The 24,212-nt window shown below is 38.6% G+C and overlaps 1 pseudogene; it reads right to left on the bottom strand.

Annotated features, from left to right (window-relative positions):
- Window positions 1-1,051: 1,051 nt before the first annotated feature.
- On the bottom strand, window positions 1,052-2,009 carry LOC149445219 (olfactory receptor 11L1-like; annotated as a pseudogene).
- Between the last annotated feature and the right edge of the window lie 22,203 nt (window positions 2,010-24,212).

Below are 24,212 nucleotides of genomic sequence, written 5' to 3'. Positions count from 1 at the left end.
TATATATATGCTGTGTATATATATACTGTATATATTTGTATTTTTTTAGCGGCAGGTGTAAAGGATATGTGTCCATTTACACCTGCCGACATCCAATCCGATCCAGGTGGTCCATTTCCATCTGACCACCCACAGAGGACAGCGGGCTGTGTCTGCTCTGTCATCCGCTTGCTCAGCGTGGATCAGCAGAGAGTTTCCCCGCTGAGCAAGCGGGTTTGCCACATTTTCAAAATGTTTAGCATTTTTTCATTTATATACCAAAAAATCTCAATGGTAATTAAATACCAACAAAGGATAGTTCTGTCTCAAAAAAATTATAGAAATGTAATTACAGTGTTGCATGACTAATTGGCATTCAAAGTGTGACAGCGCTGAAAGCTGAAAATTGGCCTGGGAAGGAAAGGGGAAAAAGTTTCTAGTATATTTTTATTTTTACATTGGTACATGTTCCCAAAGGCAGGGCTCAGATCCTCGTGCCCTTTGTTTGACAACCCCTCACTTCGGATTAACATTTGAATTTAAAAGCAGTTAAGCGAATGTCCCACAAAACAAACCCAGGTAAATCATCTCATCACTACCTATCACTTCCAAAATTTACAAGCACAGTGTATTGTATTTCAGTTCCATTAATTTTGATTGATGCCCCAATGCATCATTAAATAGCTGGCAAGGCACTGCAGCGTACCATAACATATATGCCGTGCGTTGTGGTGTGCTATATTTTAATAAGGGGTATGCCCATTTTAAAATATTAAGTTCTTTTGCTTTGGCAGTCCTTTCAAAGGGAATAGTCTGATTTAATACAATGTGTGTTAGCACATGTGCAGAAAAGCAGTGTAGTGCAAGCTTAAAGTGTGAAGTAGCCAAAGAGATGCCTTTCTTATCGTATACAATGTTTTCTCAGACATTTTTTCACACCTGATTTAATATTTTTGTTTCTCAGACCTGTTTTATAGGTATGTTTGTCATTATGTGCTAGTATGCATTACATTCTAGCACATTATGGCATAAGCCTACAGGTGGGACTTTTTTATGCAACTTTACTACTGCTTTAAGGTATGAAGTGGCCCAAGAGATGCCTTTCTTCTCTTATCAAACATTTTCTCAAACATTTTTGCACACCTGTTCTAAAGTTTTTGTTTCTCAAGCTATATATTATGGGGTTGAACATGGGAGTGACAACTGTGTAAATAAGAGATAAGGTCTTACTAACTGTGTTTGAAAAGTTATGTGTGGGTATCACATAGACACTAATAAGTGTTCCATAATATGTGCACACTGCAGCCAGGTGGGAGCTGCATGTGGAGAATGTTTTCCATCTACCTGTGGGTGATGGGATCTTCAGAATAGTAATAATAATGTAAATGTAAGTTCCAATAACAAATAAAAATGGAAAGAGTGTCACTGAAGATGTAAATATGAAGGTCTCTATTTCAACTACATAGGTGTTTGAGCAAGAAAGGTGTAGTATGGGAGCAAAATCACAGAAAAAATGATTGATAATTTTAGGTCCACAAAATTGTAGCTGACTAACCATATTTAATGTGATTGACATGCTAACAAATGCACATACCCATGATAACAGTACAAGCTTGCCACAAAATGCAAAACTCATCACAGGACAATAATAAAGTGGTTTGCAAATAGCTTGGTACCGATCATAGGACATGGATGTAAAGAGGAAGCATTCTGTTGCTCCCAATGATCCCACACAGATAAAATTGTGCAAGACAGTTTCTGAGAGTGATAGCAGCACCATCCTCCCATAGAACATGTAAACATTTAGGAATAAGATTGATAGTAAATACAACTTCTGATAAGGATAAACTATATACATTGGAGAATGAAGACATTGTTCAGATGTGGTGGCTGAAATTATTAGAAGATTTCCTGTTACTATCATCATGTATATTATAAGAAAAAAAATAGAGGAAAATTTGAGCGCTTTGCACATGGTCCATTCCTGTTAGCCAGACTTCAGTAATCCTTGAATAGTTTTCCTCCTTCATTTTATTATAGCACCTAGTAACAATATTGGTTTGAACTGAATAACGTGGCAGTAACTTTACTTTTCTGAGTATACGGGTGTTATGTATTTTGCTTAAAGTATTTGCTCTGTAATCTTCCAAGCTTTTGTACTAAGTAAAAGCTAAGAGCTATGGTGTGTTTTTGCTGTAGAACAGGTAATTTATTCTTTGCATTCTGTGAATCTCACATTGCATGGAAAGTTTTTGTATGGTGAATTGTCTTGCTGGGTTGTGGTAGTTATGGTCTGCTTAAAAGCCTGAAGGCTAATTAGAGATATATTTATCAGATGTATTTAAATATTTTACTGTATTCAGTGATTAAAATCCCTGCTGTAATCCTCACTGGATTCATTGTAATTTATATCCTGAATTCATCAACATAGTTATTACAGATAATAATAACTTTTCACAGTAATTTGCTCTAAAGTTATTGTTAAAGTTTTAGGCTAGTATGGAAAGTTTTATAAAGTATTAAAGTAGACCTGAATTGCTATAGAGAACATCTAGAAATATTAATTGTACCTAAGCAGTACCCTGAAACATTTACTTTTTGTCTAAATTCTTTATGAAAAAATGGCAGTGCACTTCCTGGCAGGTGGTTGGTTCTAGACATTTCTGTACTCTATCTCATAACTGTATATCTGTAGTGGGACAGGGACTGCTGCCTGTGACTTCTATCCTCACGAGATTTGGAAGGATATTTAGTACTATTACTACTATGCTGCTCACTGTTCTCCTTACTGGAGGCAAAGCTGTACCTAAGGACCTGCAGTGCTTACTGCATCTCCCTTACTGCTTCTTAATTAGTCTTCCATCAGTCATCAGATCACTAGTCATCAGGAGGCACTTTTGACATGAGGAAATTAATAGGGCTCTTTTGCCAAGATAGCCACCTCCACACAGATACACAATATCAAACAAATGTGTGAAACATATGATGATTTGCTATAATTTAGAACTATTAATTATAATTTAAGTTTATTGTTAAGGCAGAATGTAATTTTTGTGTTGCATAGTGTGTTTTAGTATAAAAAAGCAGCTTCAATATTCACTCACCTTCGACCCAGTGCTGTAGTTTTTCTCCACCACTAGAATACACCTTTCTTTTAGATGAATTACACCCAGTGTTATTCAACCCAATTCATGTGAGCCCAGGCTGCAAACCCTACCCCTGGGACACTCACGACTCAAGGTTTTCCTGAACTGAGTTGTGCTTATGCATCCTCTGTTCCTACCAAAGATGAAATGGAAGGATTTGCATTGTCACTGAACTGGCCTAAAAACTGGGAAAAAAAATGTATGTGTATATTTTAACCATGTCAATACCAGACACTTTTATCCCATTCCTGCCCAGGCCAATTTTCAGATTTTGGCGCTGTTACATTCTGCATGACAATTGCTCAGTCGTGCAACACTATACCCAAATTACATTTTTATCATTTTTTTGAGACAGATAGAGCTTTCCTTTGGTGGTATTTAATCACCACTAGATTTCTTTGCTATATGAACAAAAGACTGAATATTGTGAAAAAAATGTTTTTCTTAGTTTCTCTTATAGCCCAAATCTGTGTATATTATGTTGTCTGTGTGAAAGGTATAAAGTCTGCAATCTATGGTACATATATCTGAAAAACGTTCAAACCTGATGTACTTATAGATACACAGAATATCTAATATCTAATATCTAATATCTAATAACTGGATACTAACATTTTTTAGGTAAAGTTGATCCAGGGAATATCTCTCGGGGGATCAGGAAGGAATTTTTCTTCCTGCAGGAGCAAATTGGATCATGCTTTGCTGGGTTTTTTTTGCCTTCCTCTGGATCAACTGTGGGTATAGGATTATTTTTTAATGGTTGAACTGGATGGACTTTTGTCTTTTTTCAGCCAGACTAACTATGTAACTATAGATGTACCGACTGCTTATCTTATTTTTTAAGACCCTAGAATCCCAGGACAGTACATAAAGCACCTTTGGGCGTTCAAGGAGAATAAATTATACATAAACTGCGGATATAATTTCTTGACTACCTATCGCACTTTTGAAGATCCTTGAGAAACAGGATAATGGAAACACTCACAAATTGACCACATTTTGGCAAGCAATCACCATAAGGTTATTTATGAGGCATAATGTGTCTTTTGAACATTTTTTTGCCAAAAGTTTTGGGAAAATGTGGAAAAAAATTAAAACATTTTTTGTACACAAAGCTGTCAATTTAAGATATTTTGAACACAAAGCATGGGCATACTAAGAATTACACCCCAAAATACATTTTTCTAATCCTCCTGAGTATGGCAATAATACATACATGAGACTTTTTTACAGCCTAGCCCAGGGGTGGGCAAACTTTTTGACTTGAGGGCCGCAATGGGTTCATATATTGGACCCGGGGGCCGGACCAAGAGTAGATGAATGATGTGTATGTGTCATCCATAGTAAGTATAGTAATATTCCCCCATAGTGAGCATAGTAATTAATCCCCCATATAGTAATTCATCCGACATAGTAATTCATCCCCCATAGTAATTCATCCCCCCTATAGTAATTCATCCCCCCTATAGTAATTCATCCCCCATAGTAATTCATCTCCCATATAGTAATTCATCCCCCCTATAGTAATTCATTCCCCATATTAAGTCCCCAAGTCCCCCCTGTGTCAATTCACTTACCTTTGCTCCGCGCGTTCCTCTCGCCGTGTTCCCGCGCCGTTCCGGTGTAGCATGAAAATCTGTCTCCTATGAGGATCTGTCCCCCTCGACGTATCTGCGCATGTGCCAGTTTCAGGCATTAGCAGCCGATCGACGATCTCCGGCACATGCGCAGATACGTCGAGGGGGACAGATCCTCATAGGAGACAGATTTTCATGCTACACCGGTCTTCAGGGCGGACTGTGAGAGGAGCCTAGCGGGAGCCTAGCTCCGCGGGCCGGATTAAAAGGTCCGCCGGGCCGTAGTTTGCCCATTGCTGGCCTAGCCACAATGAGAGACCCAACACCCAAGGAACACCTTCAGGCATTCTAGGGGCATAAATTACATATCTAGTTTCCTGGCTACCTATCATATTTTTAAAGGCCCTAGAGCACCAGGACAATTGAAACACCCACAAATGACCACATTTTGGAAAGAAAACACTCCAAGGTAATTTCTATGAGTCATATTGAATCTTTTGAACATGTGAGTTTTTCACCACAAGTTTTTGTAAAATAGGAAAAAAACTATTTTTTTTACACAAAACTGTCACTTTATTATATATTTCTAACACATAGCATGGACATACTAAGAATTACTGTCAGGGAGCTATCTAGAACAAATGTGAGCATGTGCTGAGAAGAAGATGGCAGAACAAAGAGGTGCATGGCTGGGTGATCTTCAGCTACCAGTGCTTCTTGCTCTTGTGTATCCTGTAATCATTGGACTACCTGATCCAGCTTGCCTCTGGACCTTTCTGCTGTCTGACTCCTGGTTTGACCCCAAGTTGTTATCAGGACTCTGCTTCTCTTGTTCTACTGTGTATGACTCTGGCTTGTTTCTTTGAATAGTCTTCTGCCTGCTCCACTGGATCCATGTGTATGACTTCAATTCTGTTCCTGATTATACTCCTGCCTCCTGTGTGAGTTCAGCCACCATCCTCACTAAGCTTCCTCAGTCCGGTCCTGCCAGCCTGACCTCACTTCTTCCTCGGGTGCCACCTCACCTGTGGTCACTGCCTTGGTTCCATTACATCTCCTGGGGCAATAGAGTTCCTTCCATCTGCCCTAACAGACAGGCTGACAGCTACCCAGTAGACTCTGCTGCAAGCAATTTCCAGCAGATCTACCTAAATAGCACCCATGCTTCTCTGAGCCTAACACTCCCTGTTCTCACCTTCAGGGGTGCTTGGCACTAAGCTGCAAGGGAAGCACTCTCGTCAAATCGGCCTAAGACCAGATACATAACAATTACACTCCAAAACACATTCTGCTGCTCCTCCTTAGTATGGCAATGCCATATGTGTAGGGCCTATTCAATGACTGGACTGAAAAAGTACCCATCATTGCAACCTGTGGAGCACAGAAATCAGCCAACGCTGTATACAAAACAATGTACTGCAATGGTCACCTCTGTATAAGTGGTCAGGGAATAAAACATAGTGTAGGTTTTAGTTCCTGTTCCTAAAAGCCAAGCAGGCCTAAGCTACTGGTACATGGCTGCCTCCATAGCACATTGTTAAGCTCAGTGGCCAGAAAGTACAGGAAGTTGAACAAATGGTAAACAAAAGATTATCTGTGATTTTAGTAGTGCAGTCCGCAGAAGATGAGTGAGACTGTTGTCTTGCAGGAACATAGCCAGTGGGACATGCAGATGGGATAGTACTGGTGCCAGGCAGAGACGTGCTAAGCAAACAGGAAAAACATTGGTCCAGGCAGCAGGCAGAGACATGGTCAGCAACTATCAAAGGAATTGTCCAGGCAGCAGGCATAGCCGCGGTCAGCACAGCCAAAGGGTTGGTCCAGGCAGCAGGCAGGAACATGGTCCATAAACATCCCTGGGTCAGTACAGGCAGCAGGCTGATATTCAGGCAGCAGGCAGTAACATGGTCCATAATCAGTCTAGGGTCAGTACAGGCAGCAGGCAGTAACATGGTCCATAAACAGGCCAGGGTCAGTACAGGCAGCAGGCAGAGATGTGGTTGATATACAAGGCAGAGTCAGTTCAGGCAGTGGACAGAGGCATGATCAATTAACAGGCCAAGATTAGTTCAGGCAGAAGGCAGAGACATGGTTGATTAACAGGCTAGGGCCAGACATGGTCAGCAAATATCAAATAGCCAAAGAATTGGTCCAGGTAGTAGGCAGAAACATCAGGCTTAGGGCCTCAGTCAGGTAAGAACTGGACACAGGGTAGAGGCTTCCTCCCGCCCAAAGCACATTGAAGCCTTTGGACTCCAGACCCTTATCTGGGAATTACAAAACCAGAGAAAACCAAAAACTTAGTTTTCTCCACTGGAGATACTACTCTGGAGCCCCTTATATATGTGAGACCCCATGTAATCTTGAATCCCACTACTACGGTGTCAGGACAAAAAATTAGTCTAGGTGGCAGGCAAAAAACATGATAAATTAACAGGCAGAAGGCCAGTTTAGTTGGAAAGCAGAAACATAGGCAATAAAAAGGCCAGGGTCAATTCAGGTGGCAGGCAGAAGCATTGTCCATATACAGGCCAGGGTCAGTTCAGGCAGCAGGCAGAGTCATGGTTAACAAAGAGGCCAGTGTCAGTCAGGCAGTAGGCAGATGCATGGTCAATTAACAGGCCAGGACAGTTCAGGCAGCAAGTAGAGGCATAGTCAGTCCAGGCAGCAGACAAAGGATCAGCACAGTGGACATTAGAAACAGGGAAATGGCAGACTGTCAGAAATAAGTACACCATACCTTCACTAAGATTTTAGTGAAGTATGGTAACTTCAAAAGTAGTATCCTATGCATAGGACCCGTTGAGAGGGACACTGGGGACAATGACAATGCTTGTCTCACCTAACACTATCTCTGTTGCATACCCAATTATTTGGGGGGGGTTTGCCCTGTTTCTGTTGGTGGGAGATTCTCTGGGAAATGTTACTCATGCGGCTTGCTCACTGCATCAGAGGGAATGTCTTCTGGTGGATAAAAATATATAAACAACAACGCAAAACACCCCCTGACTAAAACAGTGCCATAAATATTATACAGCATAAATTACAAAAATGTAAATTATTTATATAGTGACGTCAACCGAACATGTGATAAAATACACAAAAGTGTCCCAATTATATTAAAGAAAAGTCCTTTCTCCCAACGGATTGTGAAAAAATGGGTATCCAAACTAAATATTACTTCCACCAATCACCAGTGAACAAAACCAACATCAACCGCATTCAACAGATGATGGTGAGTAATGCGCCTTTTAGGATATTTTGGGATCCTAAGCCCCCTTTCTTGGAAGCCTTCAGTACTCCTTCCCACCATATAGGGTTTAAATATTCCTTCCACTCGCTCCTGCCTTCTCCTCTCGCCAAACTCCACAGCAGTGAAAGGGAAAAAATTGATGGTACCTCTTTTAGGATAATTGAGATGGAAGGTCCTACACAATTTTAACACTGCTCCTAATTTGGGTTGAGCATTCAGGGGGCTTGAGATGGCTGTCTTTCCCTTCATACCTTCAGAAGGTATGCATATACCCTGCGGCTCTCTTCCAGAGTTTATATAGCTTCACCCCAAGTCTGGTCCTTTTACTGGGGATGTACTGTTTGATTCTCAGCCTGCCAGTAAAATTAACAAGGGACTCATCAACACAGATGTGTTTGTCAGTAATATACAATTGAGCAAATTTCTGGGAAAAAAATTAAAAAGTGGGCAAATTTTGTGAAGCTTATCAAATCCATTAATATTGGCAGTGTATTGTTGCTAAAATGGGGGAAACACATAATCATGTCATAGCATGACCTTGGCATAACAAGAATAAAGTGGCATGTGGTGAATGGGGTTTGTGGGCCAGTAAGTGTGTACTTCATAATTTTTTTTTTTTTATAACTATTGTCTTTTTTTATTGGTCATTTGATTGTTTACAACAATTAACAGTATTGTCGCAATAATGTATTACAGATTTATAAAGGATAGGGATAACAGAGTATGAGCATATTCAACATCTTACAAAATTCAGCTTATAAACAATGTGACTTTGTGTCATCAATACATTTCTTTTTTTTTATGAGTATGCATTGTTTGTTTGAAATATTCAGAAACAATTGAGTACTGTCCGTGATACTTTTTTTATTTGCACTAACATACAATTTTGAGGACAAGCATTCGGGGTATGTCCCCTTCTTCAAAGTCCAAGCAGTACTATTATAAATCACAAAGTTTAAGCAGAATGTTAGAAGGGATGAAAAAAAAAAAAAAGGCTTCAGATAAGATACAGCAAAAGCGAGGGGGGGGGGGGGGATACTACACTCACACAGAGGGAGTCAAGATAGCTAATAGTCATAATACTGTTGGATAATGAGTGAGGAATCCAATGTCCAAATTAAGGCCGTTATTAGAGATGAGCGAATTATTCAAAAATTTGATTCGGCTGATTCGCCGAATTTGCAGAATAAATTAGATTCGATGCGAATTTATTCGCTGCGAATTTAACTTATTAAAAGGGTTTCTAGGCTTCAGAGAGCCTTTATATTAGTGCAGAACACTGTACCTTTAATTTAAATGCCCTTGGAGTCTGCTGGGGAAGAGAAATAATACTGTCAGTCAGTATGACATGCAGATGAGTGCCGTCGATTTTAGAATCACCGCACACTTCACTCATTTGGGCAGTCACTGGGCCAAAACCAGAGTGTGGAGCCACAGTGTGGCGGTGGAGGCAGCAGCAATGGGAGGCCATACAGCACCCTATGACAAAATGGAACCCACCAGCAGTGTGAGGAGACCTGAAAGTGGCACATGGCAGAGTGTGGCGATGGAGACAGCAGCAATGGGAGGCCATACAGGGACCCATGACACACTCTGGACCTGGCAGCAGCATGAGGAGGCGGTACAGGGGCCCATGGCAGAGTGGCGAAGCGTAAGCAGCTTAAATTGAAGGCCATACAGAGGCCTATGTTAAAATGTCCCCCCAGCAGCAGTGTGGGGAGACGACTATCAAGAGTCCAATGGCAGAGTGGCGGAGCACAAGCAGCTTCAATTGAAGAAGAAGAGGATGAGGATGAAGAAGAAGAGGAAGAAAAAGAAGAAGAAGAAGAAGAAGAAGAGGATGAGGATGAAGAAGAAGAAGATGATGAGGATGAAGAAGAAGAAGAAGAAGAAGAAGAGGATGAGGATGAAGAAGAAGAAGAAGAAGAAGAGGATGAGGATGAGGAAGAAGAAGAAGAAGAGGATGAGGATGAAGAAGAAGAAGAAGAAGAGGATGAGGAAGAAGAAGAAGAAGAAGAGGATGAGGATGAAGAAGAAGAAGAAGATGAGGATGAGGAAGAAGAAGAAGAAGAAGAGGATGAGGATGAGGAAGAAGAAGAAGAAGAAGAGGATGAGGATGAAGAAGAGGATGAGGATGAAGAAGAAGAAGAGGATGATGGTGAGGAAGAAGAAGAAGAAGAGGATGAGGATGAAGAAGAAGAAGAAGAAGAAGAGGATGAGGATGAAGAAGAAAAGAGGATGAGGATGAAGAAGAAGAGGATGAGGATGAAGAAGAAGAGAATGAGGATGAAGAAGAGGATGAGGATGAAGAAGAAGAAGAAGAAGAGGAAGAGGATGAAGAAGAAGAAGAGGATGAGGATGAAGAAGAAGAGGATGAGGATGAATAAGAAGAAGAAGAAGAGGATGAGGATGAGGATGAAGAAGTAGGATGAAAATAAGAAGAATTCCATTCCAGCAAAAAGTGTATCTGCAGAGAGCTCCGCTATTTCTGACAGTTCTCTGACAGTTCCTTCACATTTACAGCGGTTGAAACATTGTATCTATTTGTTTCCGAATAAAAACATCTGTATCCTAAATGGAAACAAATAGATACAATGTTTCAACCGCTGTAAATGTGAAGGAACTGTCAGAGAACTGTCAGAAATAGCGGAGCTCTCTGCAGGGACACTTTTTGCCGGCTGTAGAAGGGATGAAAATCGGCCGATCGGAGAAAATTCGATTCGTGCATCCGAAGTTTGCTAATTTTCGGATTCGGCGCGAATCGAATTTTTCCTAATATTCGAAACGAATTCCACTTCGCCAAGTTCGATTCGCTCATCTCTAGCCGTTATCTCTTGTGTCAAATAGAATTATCATTCTTAGTTCAAAAGTTTTTCTTTCCTGAATGTATTTGAATTTTCCTTTCAGAACTAAAACATTGAGGTCTCCCATTGTGTGGCCTGGTTGTGCAAAATGGTGTCCTACAGGTGTGCAGAGGTCATCTTCTTTATGTTCCTTGATGGTATGTCTGTGCAAATTCATCCTTGTTTGCAACTTCTGTTCTGTTTCGCCAACATAAGATCCTTTGCTGAATTTTCTGCACTGGATAAGGTACACAACATTACTGGAGGTGCAGCTGTATGATCCGGAGATATTAAAGATCCCTTTTGAGTGTCTGACACTTTTTGATGGATTGATTTGGTTGCACAGCTGGCAGTGTTTCTTATTGCAGGGTGTGCTTCCATTATTTGTGACATCATAATCAGAAGGAAGTTTCCTACTGATTAGTTTATTTCTGCGGTTGGGGGGTTGTCTGAAGGCCAATATTGGGGGTTGCTGGAATATTTCTTTCAGAGTTCCATCCTCTGTTATGATGGGTTGTAAATCTTTGATTATTTTTCTTATTCATTCTAGTGCTGGGTTGTATGTGGTTACTAGAGGTACACGGTTGTTTGTTTTTTTCTCTTTGTACTGAAGTAGATTTTCTCTTCGTGTTCCCAAGGCTGTGTTTATGCTGGTGTTGATAGTTTTGTCCTTGTAACCTTTCTTATGGAAGGAGTCTACTAATGTCCCTAGATGTTTATCTCTGTCTCTTGGGTCAGAACATATTTGGTGGTATCTAATGGCCTGACTGTGTATGTTGGCATGTTTCGTGTGTTGGGGGTGGAAGCTGGAACTGTGGAGGTAGTTGCATCTGTCAGTGGGTTTCCTGTATATTGAGGTGTGAAGCGTATCACACCTGATGTATACTGTGGTATCTAGGAAGTTGACCTGTGTGTTTGAATATTCCATTTTTAGTTTGATTGATGGACGAAAAGTGTTCATCAATGAGTAAAATTGTTTTAGGTTTTCTTCACCTTCTGTCCATATGATGAAAATATCATCAATATAGCGATAGTATCTGTATGGTTTTTGTACCATGCTGTTCAGGAATTTTTCCTCCGCTGTATCTTATCTGTAGCCTTTTTTTTTCATCCCTTCTAACATTCTGCTTAAACTTTGTGATTTGTAATAGTACTGCTTGGACTTTGAAGAAGGGGACATACCCCGAAAGCTTGTCCTCAAAATTGTATGTTAGTGCAAATAAAAAAAGTATCATGGACAGTACTCAATTGTTTCTGTCGCAAATGCACTAATACGGCTACAATCACCTCAAGCAAATTTGAAATATTCAGTAAGTCATTAGTTTAGAGAAGAAAGGAAGGTTGTGAGAAGTGGAGATTAGAGGTTAGAGAGAAGTAGAATAAAGAATGAGATTTGAAATTATTACATATTTCCTTTTTTTGGATAATAGGGTGATAATAATAGAGTGGAGTAGCTGTATCTCTAGAGTTGTTTGATTGGTACATCTTGTAGTTTCTTATGTAACAATACATCAATGATCTTTCAGCCATAAGACCCAGTGTTTCCGGAATTTAGCAGAAGAGTTGTGTATTTGAGCAAAGGTTTTTTCGAAGGCTGTGTTTTTGTTCAGTATTTCAGTTATTCTGTGAATGGATGGCGTTGTAGTTTGTTTCCAAAGCCTGGCAATACTCAATAGTGCCGCTATCAAAATATGCATTAGTACAGTTCTGGACTGTGGTGGCCAGGAGTCTATTCCTATTCCCAAAAGTGCCAGGGCTGGATCAGGAATTGGAGAGGAGTTTGTAATTGATGTTATAAACGTGAAGATATCTGACCAGAATGGAGTAATTTGTGGACATTCCCACCATATATGGTACAAGGATCCTTGTTGGTTACAGTTCCTCCAGCATAATGAGGAGTAGCGGTTGGATGAACGTGCTGCCAAATGTTGTGGAGTTATGTACCATCTGTGTAATATCTTTTGGGCTGATTCCCAATGGTTAATGCATCTGGTAGTTTTCCTAGTCCAGTTTCCTCCTGTTTGCCATTGTTGAATCTGGAATTGTTTCCCAATGTCTCGTTCCCATTTATGCATCGTTGGTAATTTTCCTTGGTGACGATGTTGAAGAAGGATATTATATATGAATGAGATATCTCGTTTGTGAGAATCTATTCTTTCATAAAAGTTGGTCAAAGATCTGAGTAGAGAATCTTCTTGGTATTCCAGGTTGCGTAATGCATGACAAATTCTTAGATATTTGAAAAGTCCTTATGCGTAATTTTGTATGTTTCAGAAAGTTGTTAAAATGTTTGTAGGGTACCATTGGCATATAGTTGGGCAAGATTTTGAAGGCCTGCTTTTGACGAGGATTTAAGTTCTAGATCAGGTGTCATCAATGATATGGAGAGTAGAGGAATGAAGACATTAATTGTAGGATGATTTCCCTTTGACGTTGGTAGAATAGACACCCAGGCGCGGAGAGTCACATTGATTGTGTCTAGACAGTATCTTGGGGCTCTATGGGTGAGAGTAAGAGCTCCCAATGTGGCTTGAGTGTCACTATGGATAAAGGACTGTTCTATCTGTACCCATCGTTTGTCTATTTGAGGTGTCCACCAATGCTGTGTCTGATCCAACACTATTGCTTTATGGTATAATTGTAGATTGGGGGCTCCCATACCTAAATTTGATCGAGAAGTGTATAGTGTCAATTTGTTGACCTGTGCCTTTTTGTGTTCCCAGATGTAAGTGTTTAATAGTGATTGTAGTTTTTGTATGGATGAAGATAGTAATGGTATTGGGATGGCTTGAAAGAAATATAAAATGTGTGGTAAGATAAACATTTTTACAATAGCAATTCGCCCAACCCATGAAATAGTGGTGTTGGAGAACTCTTTACACAGTTCTGTTATTTTAATGAGTAGATTGGAAAAGTTGGTCTTAAATGTGTTCGAGTGGGGAGATGTTAATTTTATTCCTAAGTATGTAATTTGTGATGATGTGGCCCATGAGAAGGGGGAGATTGATGAAATTTGTTTATGTAATTTAGGTGGTGTTGCTATCGGCAACATGGAGGATTTGGCTTCATTTACTTTGTACATGGATAATAAGCTAAATTGCAAGATAACCTTTTGCAATGCTATTATTGAGATGATGGGGTCGGTCATAGCAATTATGATGTCATCAGCGTATAGTCCTATTTTATGTGTTTCGTGACCTATTTTGATACCTTCAATGTCAGGTTGTATACGTATCGCTTCTGCCAATGGTTCTATGCATAAAGCAAAGATTAAAGGTGATAAGGGACACGCTTGCCTTGTACTATTCGATATCTGGAATGGGTCAGAGAGTATACCAGATGATCATACTCTAGCACTAGGGCATGTATATAAAGCCATAATTGCTTTCTTGAATGAACCTGTTATTCCAAATTTTTCTAGTACCAGTTGTAGTTATGGCCAGTAGATTCTGTCAAATGCCTTTGCTGCATCTAATGAGATGAGTAGAGATGGTGTTTGTGTGTAATTTGCCCATTGAGCTAAATTTATGAATCTACGTGTGCCGTCTCTCGTGCTTGAAATCCGTTGATAAATCCAACCTGATCTGAATTAATTAGTTTTGGTAATAATGATTGAAGTCGGTTGGCTAGTAGTTTGGCATAAATTTTTGTATCTGTATTTAAAAGTGATATAGGTCTAAAGTTGACTGGTGATGTGGGAGGTTTGCCTGGTTTCGGCAGTGTGATAATAAGGGCTTCTAATGTTTCTTTTGGGATATTTTCAGATGTTGTGAGTTTATTAACAAATTTATGTAGATATTGGATAAGGGTTGGAGAAAAAGGTTTTGTAATATTCATTGGTATAACCGTCAGGTCCTGGTGATTTGTGAGAAGGGAGATCATGAATTATTTTACTAATTTCAGAGGTAGGGAAGGGTTGTGATAAGGAGTCTAGTTGTTCTGTGGAGATCTTAGGAAGTTGGAGTGATTTCAGAAACGTATTGAGTTGGTTATCAGTAGGAGGTGTAAATTCTTGAGAGTTTTTTATGTTATATAGTGTTGCATAGTATCTACTAAAAGCATTGGCTATATCTAGTGGATTTATAAGTTTTCCCTTAGATGGATCTTTTAGATATGCAATTTTCGATTTGGATTGATATCGCCTAAATTGTTTTGCTAAATGTGGTCCTGCTTTATTTGCTTGTATGTATGATATAAATTAAAAATTTTTTATCATAAAGTCATGTTGCTCCATGAGTTGAAGTCTTAGTTTCTCTCATAGAGAGCGTAGCTGAGATAAAATCATTTGGTCTGGGTTTTGTTTGTGTTGTGATTCCAGGAGTTTAATTTGCAATAATATGTCTGTAATCGTTTTAGCTTTCCTTTTTTTTTTTGTAAGCCCCTAATTTGATGAGTATTCCTCTCATGTATGTGCATTCCACAAAACAAAATCATCGACCTCTGTGATGTTATTGATATGGAAATAGGAGAGTAATTCCTTCTTTATTTGAGATTTATAATGTTGGATTGTAAGTAGGGCTGAGTTTAGTCTCCATACAGAGAGGTTGTTGGGGTATGGTGTTGTAAACATTTCTGATGTGAGCGGGGCGTGGTCTGACCATGTGATGGAGCCAATTTCGGTTCTAGATATTTGCTGTAAAGATCTTTTATCTGTTAAAAATGAATCAATCCATAAGTATGAATTTTGGAAGTGAGAAAAGTATGTATAGTCTTTTTCGTCACCATGGAGACATCTCCATGTATCATATAGATCTTCTGATTCTATAAATGATGTTAGAGTATGTGATTGTCTGCGTAGTTTGTTAGTGGAGTCTAGGTTTGTATCTATTACCTCATTAAAATCTCCACAAATGATTAAAGCTCCTTGTCTTAGTAGTTTAATTTTGTTTGATAAGCTTTGGAAGAAGGTTTTATGTCCTTTGTTTGGTGCATATACATTTACCAGTGTCATTAAGAAATTGTCGATATGTGCAACTAAGATAATATATCTACCTTGTGGGTCTGAGAAAATTGATTGAATTTGTATAGCTATTGTGTCTTTTATTGCAAACATTACTCCTTTGTTTTTTTATTAGCATTTGCAAAAAGTATTGTGTGAATTTCCTATGTTTGCATGTAGGTGGGTTAATTTTTTTAAAATGTGTTTCTTGTACACACAGTATATCACATCTGGTTTTTAAAGATTCTCTCCATAGAGATGTGTGTTTGTAAGGGCTATTAAGTCCTTTAACATTAAAGGATGTTATGATGACCATTTTTGGGTTTTATATAATTGCTCTAAAGTAGCAAGTATTGTAGTTATAAGTTGAAGGTACCAAGCACAGCACTGATCATCCCTCCCCATGCTCTGAAGGATATCTGGTTTTTGAGATGTATTCATCAATAGAAATGTTATCTGAATATGAAGATAAGGAGAATGTAATAAGCATAGTAAGAATATAAAAGAGTAAGAAGTATAAGAAAACATCAACAAAACAAAAACTTGTATGAGTGTGCATAGCAGACTCATTATCTTGTGGAGTGTGTAGTATACCTAAGAAGTATAGGGGCTAACTCTTCCCTGCTAATGCGGAAGTAGGCACTGAGACATCCCAATAGGAAAAAGATAAAAGAGACCAAAAGTCCCAGTGTTCAGGTTGTCGGGATTGTAACCCAGTCTGCGGATATTTTGGTGTGCGTTTTTTTACGCATATATTGCGGCTCTGCTGGTATAGCGATATTCCATGATGCCAGAATTTGTATTCCATCATCAGGAGTCAGAATTGGGATTAATTTCCCTTGAAAGTTGGCTAAGATTTTTGTGGGATATCCCCACTGATATTTTATGTTATGGGTTATTAGAGCTGATGTGATGCGTTTGAATTCTTTGCGTTTTTGTGCGGTATAGGCTGATATGTCCGAAAAAATAGAGCAAATTTTTCATATGGAGCTGGAAGTGTTTTAAGTTTTCCCATAGCTATCATGAGTGCTTCCTTAGCATGAAAATAATGTATTCTGGCAATAACGTCTCTAGGGACGGTATCTGGCAGATGTTTAGGTTTCATCAGTCTGAGGGCTCTATCAATAATGAGCTCAGATTGTGACATGTTTGGTAGAAGTGTTTTCAGTAGTCTCCCCAGGTAGATGAATAACTCTGGTGGAGTGACTGATTCAGGGATCCCTCTGATTTTAACGTTATTCCTCTTTGTGCGGTCTTCCATGTCAGCCATTTTTTCTTTAATTTTTATGATTTCTTGTGATTGTGTCTCATAAGCATCTATCAAGGAATTGTGTGCTACAACACATTCCCGAATTTTCCTTTCTGCTGCGTCTGTACGTTTTTCAATTTGGGTGACTTGTTTTTGAATAAAATGTACAGATTTTTGAAGATCAGATTGTATGTCTTAATGAAGGGACAATAGCATCTGTTTCAGTGTAATGGCTGTGACAGGGGAGTCTGAAGCTGTCAGCTCTGCCATTCAATGTATTGCTTTAGTCAGATCTGTTGTTTCAGCAGAAGTGTGAATTGTTTCCTTTTTACTTACAGGAGCCTTTGTACACGGTGATGAAGCTGGTCTCTTGCTCTTTTTTTTCACTGGTGACAGAGGATCAGCTATATCTGTATCAGAGGCTGATGAGGATAATGATGTGTCTTCCTCTTGCAGCTCTGACAGTTCCTGTGTGTTAGAGCTGGCGCCATCTTGCCTGTGTGAGGCTGTGAGAAGAACTCTGTGAGTTTCTTCGGTCCTTTAGTGATTTTCTTCCCCTTTGTCATTGCGGGTGGTAAGCGTTACTGGTCTGAGGTCTGTTGCTGTTTATGTCATGGCTATCTCTGATGCCTGATATCGTTTTGGGTTGCTATTACAGCAGGGTTTGTGAGCAGCTCCTGTCTCAGGCAGCCATCTTCCTGTGCGGCTCGGACACGCCACTGTACTTCATAATTTTTGTCCCATTGTAAGAGTGAAGCCCAAAAATATTTTTTAATTCTTCCACTGTAACAGGTCTCCATTCAAATGGGCTGGAATAATATGAATTTGGGTTATTTGTGATGTATTGCTGTCCAAATAGATTGCTCTGGTCCACAATTAAATTGAATAAAACATTAGTGAAAAATAAACTCATTCAGGTACTAACCCAGGTTCCTCCTGAAGGTTGTTGTTACCCCTCTCTGTTGGTCCTGGTGAGAAATGGGCTCATACCTCAGGACACAGTATCCCTCCAATTTTTTCTTTATTGATCCTTACCTTGAGTTCATGTTTATTGTTGTTTGTTTCATTATTGGCTCACTGAGGATAGTTGCAGCCAACCCCACTGTTGTCCATCTATCTTCTATAGATGGATGACTGCACCATTGGGTTTAATACCTTAATGATGCTTTTTGTACTACTAATCTCTTGGTTCATTATGATTGGCTCTTATATCTTGATTGTTTCTCTCCCTTCTGTTTTTCTTCTACTACTCTTTCCCCTTATCCTTTGGACCTTGTGTTCAGGCACTCTAGGGAAGAGTATGGTGCCTCTAATATTTTCTTCCATTCTTAAATCTATATCTAAATACCCACCTTCATCTGTTACCATGTGGGAAAAAAAAATTGTATGGCCCAAGAATCAATCAGTTGGAACCTAACTGTAAACATTTATTATTCCAGTACAGTATATGGGGATACCATGATGATATATATCATAATGATATATCAGATCTGTGTTTTAGAGGCTGTAAACATATAAGGTTGTTTATCAATTAACATACACATAGCTAAGCAGGAGCATACACAAAAATTAAAATGGGGTCCTGCTCAAATTACGCAGAAAGCACAAAAAATTCCTCATTATTGTCTTTACAGCTGCTAAAAAGACAATGACAAAAATGTGGTAGCGTGCTCAACCAACCCAATCAAGAAAAAACAGTCTTGGTACTTGAGTAACAAAAAAAATTATTGCAATATTAGGGGGAAATTTCGGAAGTGTTTGGGACCCATGGACAAATTTTGATTGTTGTATATTAACTATTTAACCTCCCTGGCGGTATTCCCGAGTGTAGCTCGGGGTAAAGTTTCAGTACCACAAGCGGTAACCCAGAGCTACACTCGGGCTTACCATGCAGCGTTGCTCAGGGATTCCTTGCAGCGCTTACCTTCTCCTTCGCTCCCGCGATGTGTCCCCTGCAACGTCCCCTGCCATCTCCTCCGGCCGATGCCAGCATCCGGCTTCTGTGTTCCGGTCCCTGTGACATCGGGAAGTATGGGGGCCAGAACCGGCGACAAATTTGAAAGTTTTAAAAAATGTCATCTTTTTGTAAACGATTATTACATAGCAAAACATTGCTGTTTCAAAGCATTTCACATACATTTTGTCCCTACTGCTTTGTCCTGTGCCCTGCCTGCATTTTGACTGTTCTTTCTGCCTGGAAACTGGGAAAAGTCCATGGCGTCCAAAAAGTGTCCCTTTAGGTCAAAATAGTTTTTAGACCAGCTAGAGAACAGAGATAGTAAATCAGAACCACTTGCAGAATTGAATGATAATGATTTGTGGGGAAATTCATCATCAGACACTGAAAAAGATTCTGCGACTTTGCTCAGCGATGTGCGAACTTGGCGCTATATTTCAAATTTCAGTGTTTTTGGTTTGATTATATTATTGAATTAAAATTATTATTATTATATTATTATTTTTTATGATTATTTATTAAATTATAATTTATGATTTCGTGTTTTAAGTTTTATCATACCCAGATGTTTACTAGACTCTTGTTCAGACAGATTTCAGTGAGTTATTCCTAAAAATTACAGGCCTACAATAAAAAAAACTACATATTTCAATGCAAAATAATGGTACCGCTTTCAACACCAAAAATCTGAAATAATCATACCGCCAGGGAGGTTAATAGGGATTTCTCTTTGTCCCTTCTCTTCTGTTTTTCTGGTACCCCTCCTACACCTTACATTTTCCTTTCTTACCTTCCTTTCTTTTATTGTTCTAAGACTTATATTGGTTCGCATATTCTGGTGCTTACCAAGATGACAATGACTTGTCAGTTGGGTCACCCAAAAAACTGACTAATATACCTCTTTTATAAGTGTCCTGATCAATTTAGTCATACTGTGACTGGGTGACAAGGCTCTCTGTGATTGTACTTGTGATTTGTGATTGTCATTTTGGCTCTTTGGCTGTATCCATGGTTCAGGAGTTTGAGCAGTGTAGAAGCAAGTCTTTATTTCTTCTTCCTCTGACCAGCCAGCACTGGATCAGACACCCCAAGACATCTTCAGCCATTTCTGGAACATGGAAAGGTAAAAATTGTTTTATTAAAACACGGTAATTTAATGTGGTTTTTTTTCAAACTTTCACTTATCAAAAACACTAGTGGACTGATTAGTGGTATGTACACTGGTATACAAACAGCAAAGGTACTGCACACACCACTGCATCTTTGCTAAGATGATATCTGCATACCTGGTATGGTGGGTTGGCTAGCTCTGTGAGGAGGGGAGGCAATGTTGTTTTTGTATTAGGCTTGTTTTACAGTCTAAGCATAGAAATGCTAAACATGTAATAAGTACACAGGTTTATCACTCTTCGTAACATAACATTTAACATCTCCAAAAAATAAGCATTTACATACTCCCCACTTCAAACCAAGATATAGTTTGAAAATTGTGCAAAGTCAAATATGGATGAATGTTGAGTGAATTTCTGACCAATTTTCATTCACCAAAACGTTTAAAGTAAAGCACTTACAGTTAAGTACAGATGTTAGGATATTTCTGTTTTATTAAATGCTGCTGCAGTTTTTGAGAGAATTTGATCAAAACAGACAAATCTTGTTTGTAAATGGGTGAAACCTGCTGTAATAAATAATGTGGAAAATATATCAGCTTATAACTTCAACTTGTTCAATTAAGCTTTGGCAATAAAACCTAGAAGCTGATTGGTTACTATTCATAGCTGCACCAGATTCTGTGTGCACCAGTTTTAGTAAATAACCCCCATGTTTTCTATACACTGTACTGATGTTGGTCAAAAAACCTGAAACAGCTGTAAGCAGTTTTGAAAAAATGGCTCTAATTAGGTTATATTTGCACTATAAAAAAAGTTGTGCAATTAGAGCCACACAGTACAAATATTATAAATCATACCTTATACCATGATTAAATTTATCAACAGATAACCCACAGTTCACCGTAATAATATACCCAGAACATCAATATAAGTTAACAAAAATGTTCCAAATGCCCATGCATTCTTGCAAACTTGTGTATTTGTGTGACTGTATGTCTTTCCAACCATGTCAGCTTTTTCTTTCCACATGCATATATCCCTTCGCCAACAATTATATGCTCTCAACTCATGTTTAGACCTTATAAGTAGGTCTCATGCACTTGTCCCTTTAAGTGGGGTCTTCTGTGTCACAGTTGTAATGCTTGTCTCCAGCTCACTGATGCTTCTTAATCCATCTCCATCTTCCGTAATCCTTTAGTCTATGTTGGTAAAACACTCAAAATAAAGAAGGATGTGTAGTGCTCTTCATATAAAATACAATATTTTTTATTTTAAAAACTTCTATACTCAACTTTTTATGTGCACATTTATGGTGCAAAACAGTAGTCAGGCATGTATTAGTATTACCAATCAACAAAATTGCCGAACGTACATTTCCGGTTTTCCAGCATGATGTCACCAGCTTCTCACAACTATAAAATAGTTGTATTTTATATAGATACATTTCAATGCTCCTCCTTGTAAGTCTGTGTATAAATAAGTGGGGTTCAGAGAAATGTTCAGAATTGTATAAAGCATTATGAGGGGACCTAACTGCATGGGTACATTTAAAAGCAGCTCAGAGCTGTGCTTTAAGTTACACAATAAAGGATATCACTTAAACTCTAAATGTTTTACATCAAACAGTGACTAACAGAGTACACTAATCTGCTACTGCTTTGTTGGTTTGGCTAAAGTTTAGTAAATTACTCATGGTCCAAGTTTTCAACCATTAGTCCACAGAATTTTGGTATTATGCCGACAGTTTGGATAAGCATACATAAAAATGATTTATAAATATTCTTTATAAAATTGTTATGATTTTTTTCCATATATTTATTGTACATACTATATGAGATTCAGCTTGTTTAGAAAACATGTGATCTGCTACAGGGTCGGGTTAACACTCAGACTAAAGAGGAATCTGCCTCAAACACCACAGCAAGGTGGGAGGAGAGTAGGGGAAGCAATTGAGAAGTGTTAGGTACAGTAGGCATAGATGTCACAGATGGCGACATCTATAGGTTTATAACATTTTTCTCTACAGGTGAGTGGGGTACAAATGTAGAAGGGAAAAAAATATTTTGAGGCAGAAAAGTACATAGGGGTAGATACTTGTTGGGAAAGAAATCCATCCAAATAAATTTCTTTGAGACTTCACAAGGGCTTTAAGCACACCCAATGTGCCAGACAAACTTGTGCCAGACAAACTTTGAGCTATCATTTCTGTTAAAGTATGTTCCATTTTACAGAGACTTGGGGGCAACCTTAAGGCTGACACACATTCACTGTCATTTTTGTGTCCTGCACCATCCTGGCCATTGAATGTGGATGCATAGTTACCAATTTACTGCTTTCAGAAGTGTTCTGTGTAGCACTTCCATAAATCCTACTTAACTAGCTTGTTTAAGCCTGTAGGAGAAACAGGGGAAGCTCACTACAAACATTTGGCTTTGACTTTTGAGGGAGAAAATCATGATCGGATATGGTTTTTCAGTCCCTACCCGCCATATTGTCAAGGCATTGCTTATGATATTGGGGTTGATTTACTAAAGGCAAACAGACAGTTCACTTTTCAGGGAAATTTGCATTGTACGTGAGAATTTACCCCAGAGTTTAGTAAATGAAGTGAAGCTATGCTGACCTTTATAATTCAATCATCTGCAGGCAAAAATGAAAATGTTTTATTTTTTTCTTTGCTCATGATTGGGTCATCTTTGCAAAGTAAAATTTCACAATGCTTGGGAGAAATTTTCCTTTCAAAGTGCAACTTCCCTTGCAAAATTAATACCCTATTAGCCATTAGTAAATCAAATATGAATCTGTGGAATTGCTTTTTTGACTGTTGTTTTTAACAACTAAATTTTTCCAGTTTTATGTTATGTTGTTAAAATGTATTTTATTATTAAATATATTTTGCATACCAGATTGTTCCGATTTTATACAAAGTATTGAAACCACTACTGGGCAGATTGATCAGTATGTGAACCAATGTTGAGAGCATCTTGAAAGAACCACTTACTATTTAATTATCCAAGGGCAGTTGTAGCCTTGTTGTCACTTGAAATACTGTTGTTTTCTTGTCATCTATATATACATACAAAATCATTTAAATAAATAAATAAAAAAGGCCAAGAAAAAAAAAAATCCTCCTATCATACATGTCAAAACACATTTGGTAAAATTCAGGAGTAGTGAATTTTATATGTTCATTACCATTTATTATTTGCTTTATATGAAGATATATAAATAATGTAGCCACATGAATCGACTGAATTTATTGCAAAGTAGTGATGGTCTACATGTTTGAGTTGAACATTAGTTTACCGTTCGTGTGGACCGTTCGTGTATTCTGACAGTGCATTATGATTGGCCGTGAAAGTGCACTGTGATTGGCCAAAGCATAGCACCTGACCACAGGTCAGGTGCTATGCTTTGGCCAATCACAGGGTATGATGATGTCACAAGGGATGGGGGTGATCCTGCCCCCTTGTGACATCATCACCCTATTTAAGAACTATCACCTAGGTACAGCTGGCAGAAGGCGGGATTGGGTTTTTTGTTCTTTTTCTTTTTTCGGGTTGACGATGTGTAATATTAATTTTTATTATCTAAATTTTAATTCGGTCTCTAGTAAGTTATGATATATGCCTGGCCAGAATATATATATAATATATATTTATATATATATATATATATATATAAAAGTAATGACAGATGTGAATTATTTGTGTTTGGAGTTGGTAATTTTAGAAAGGTAGGTTTAGACTCAACGATTGATAGTTTTAAGTTCATATTTTCTTAAAGTAGTCCTATGTAATGTATACTTTGTTATGATTTCATTTAATAAGTTTCAGAGCTTATATTTTTGTTCATCAGTCACATTTGTCTGGATAGCTCAAGTTTGCTATGTAACACAAGATTCCAGTTGTTACCTCCTCCTGAGTTTCTTTTCAGTCATGTTAATTAGCCTGGCTGAAGCTTGCAGGAACTCGTGTTACATACACCAAATTTACAGTGGGAGGTGAAAAGGGGAGTGGTTAATGAGCCCGCGTTTTTTAAACAAAAGAAGCTTTTTAAAGCTGATAGAGACTTGGATTCAGTGACCATTTTAAGCTCATGCTGGGCAAAGGACACACATATGCATACATGATAAGAGAAAAGTAGGTGCAGCGCTG

The sequence above is a fragment of the Staurois parvus genome, unplaced genomic scaffold (assembly GCF_062004578.1).
Source record: "Staurois parvus isolate SC_StPar_1 unplaced genomic scaffold, SC_StPar_1.0 ptg000738l, whole genome shotgun sequence".
NCBI lineage: Eukaryota > Metazoa > Chordata > Amphibia > Anura > Ranidae > Staurois > Staurois parvus.
Note: the sequence above shows the minus strand (reverse complement) of the source record. Positions and strands in the feature narration are given on the sequence as shown.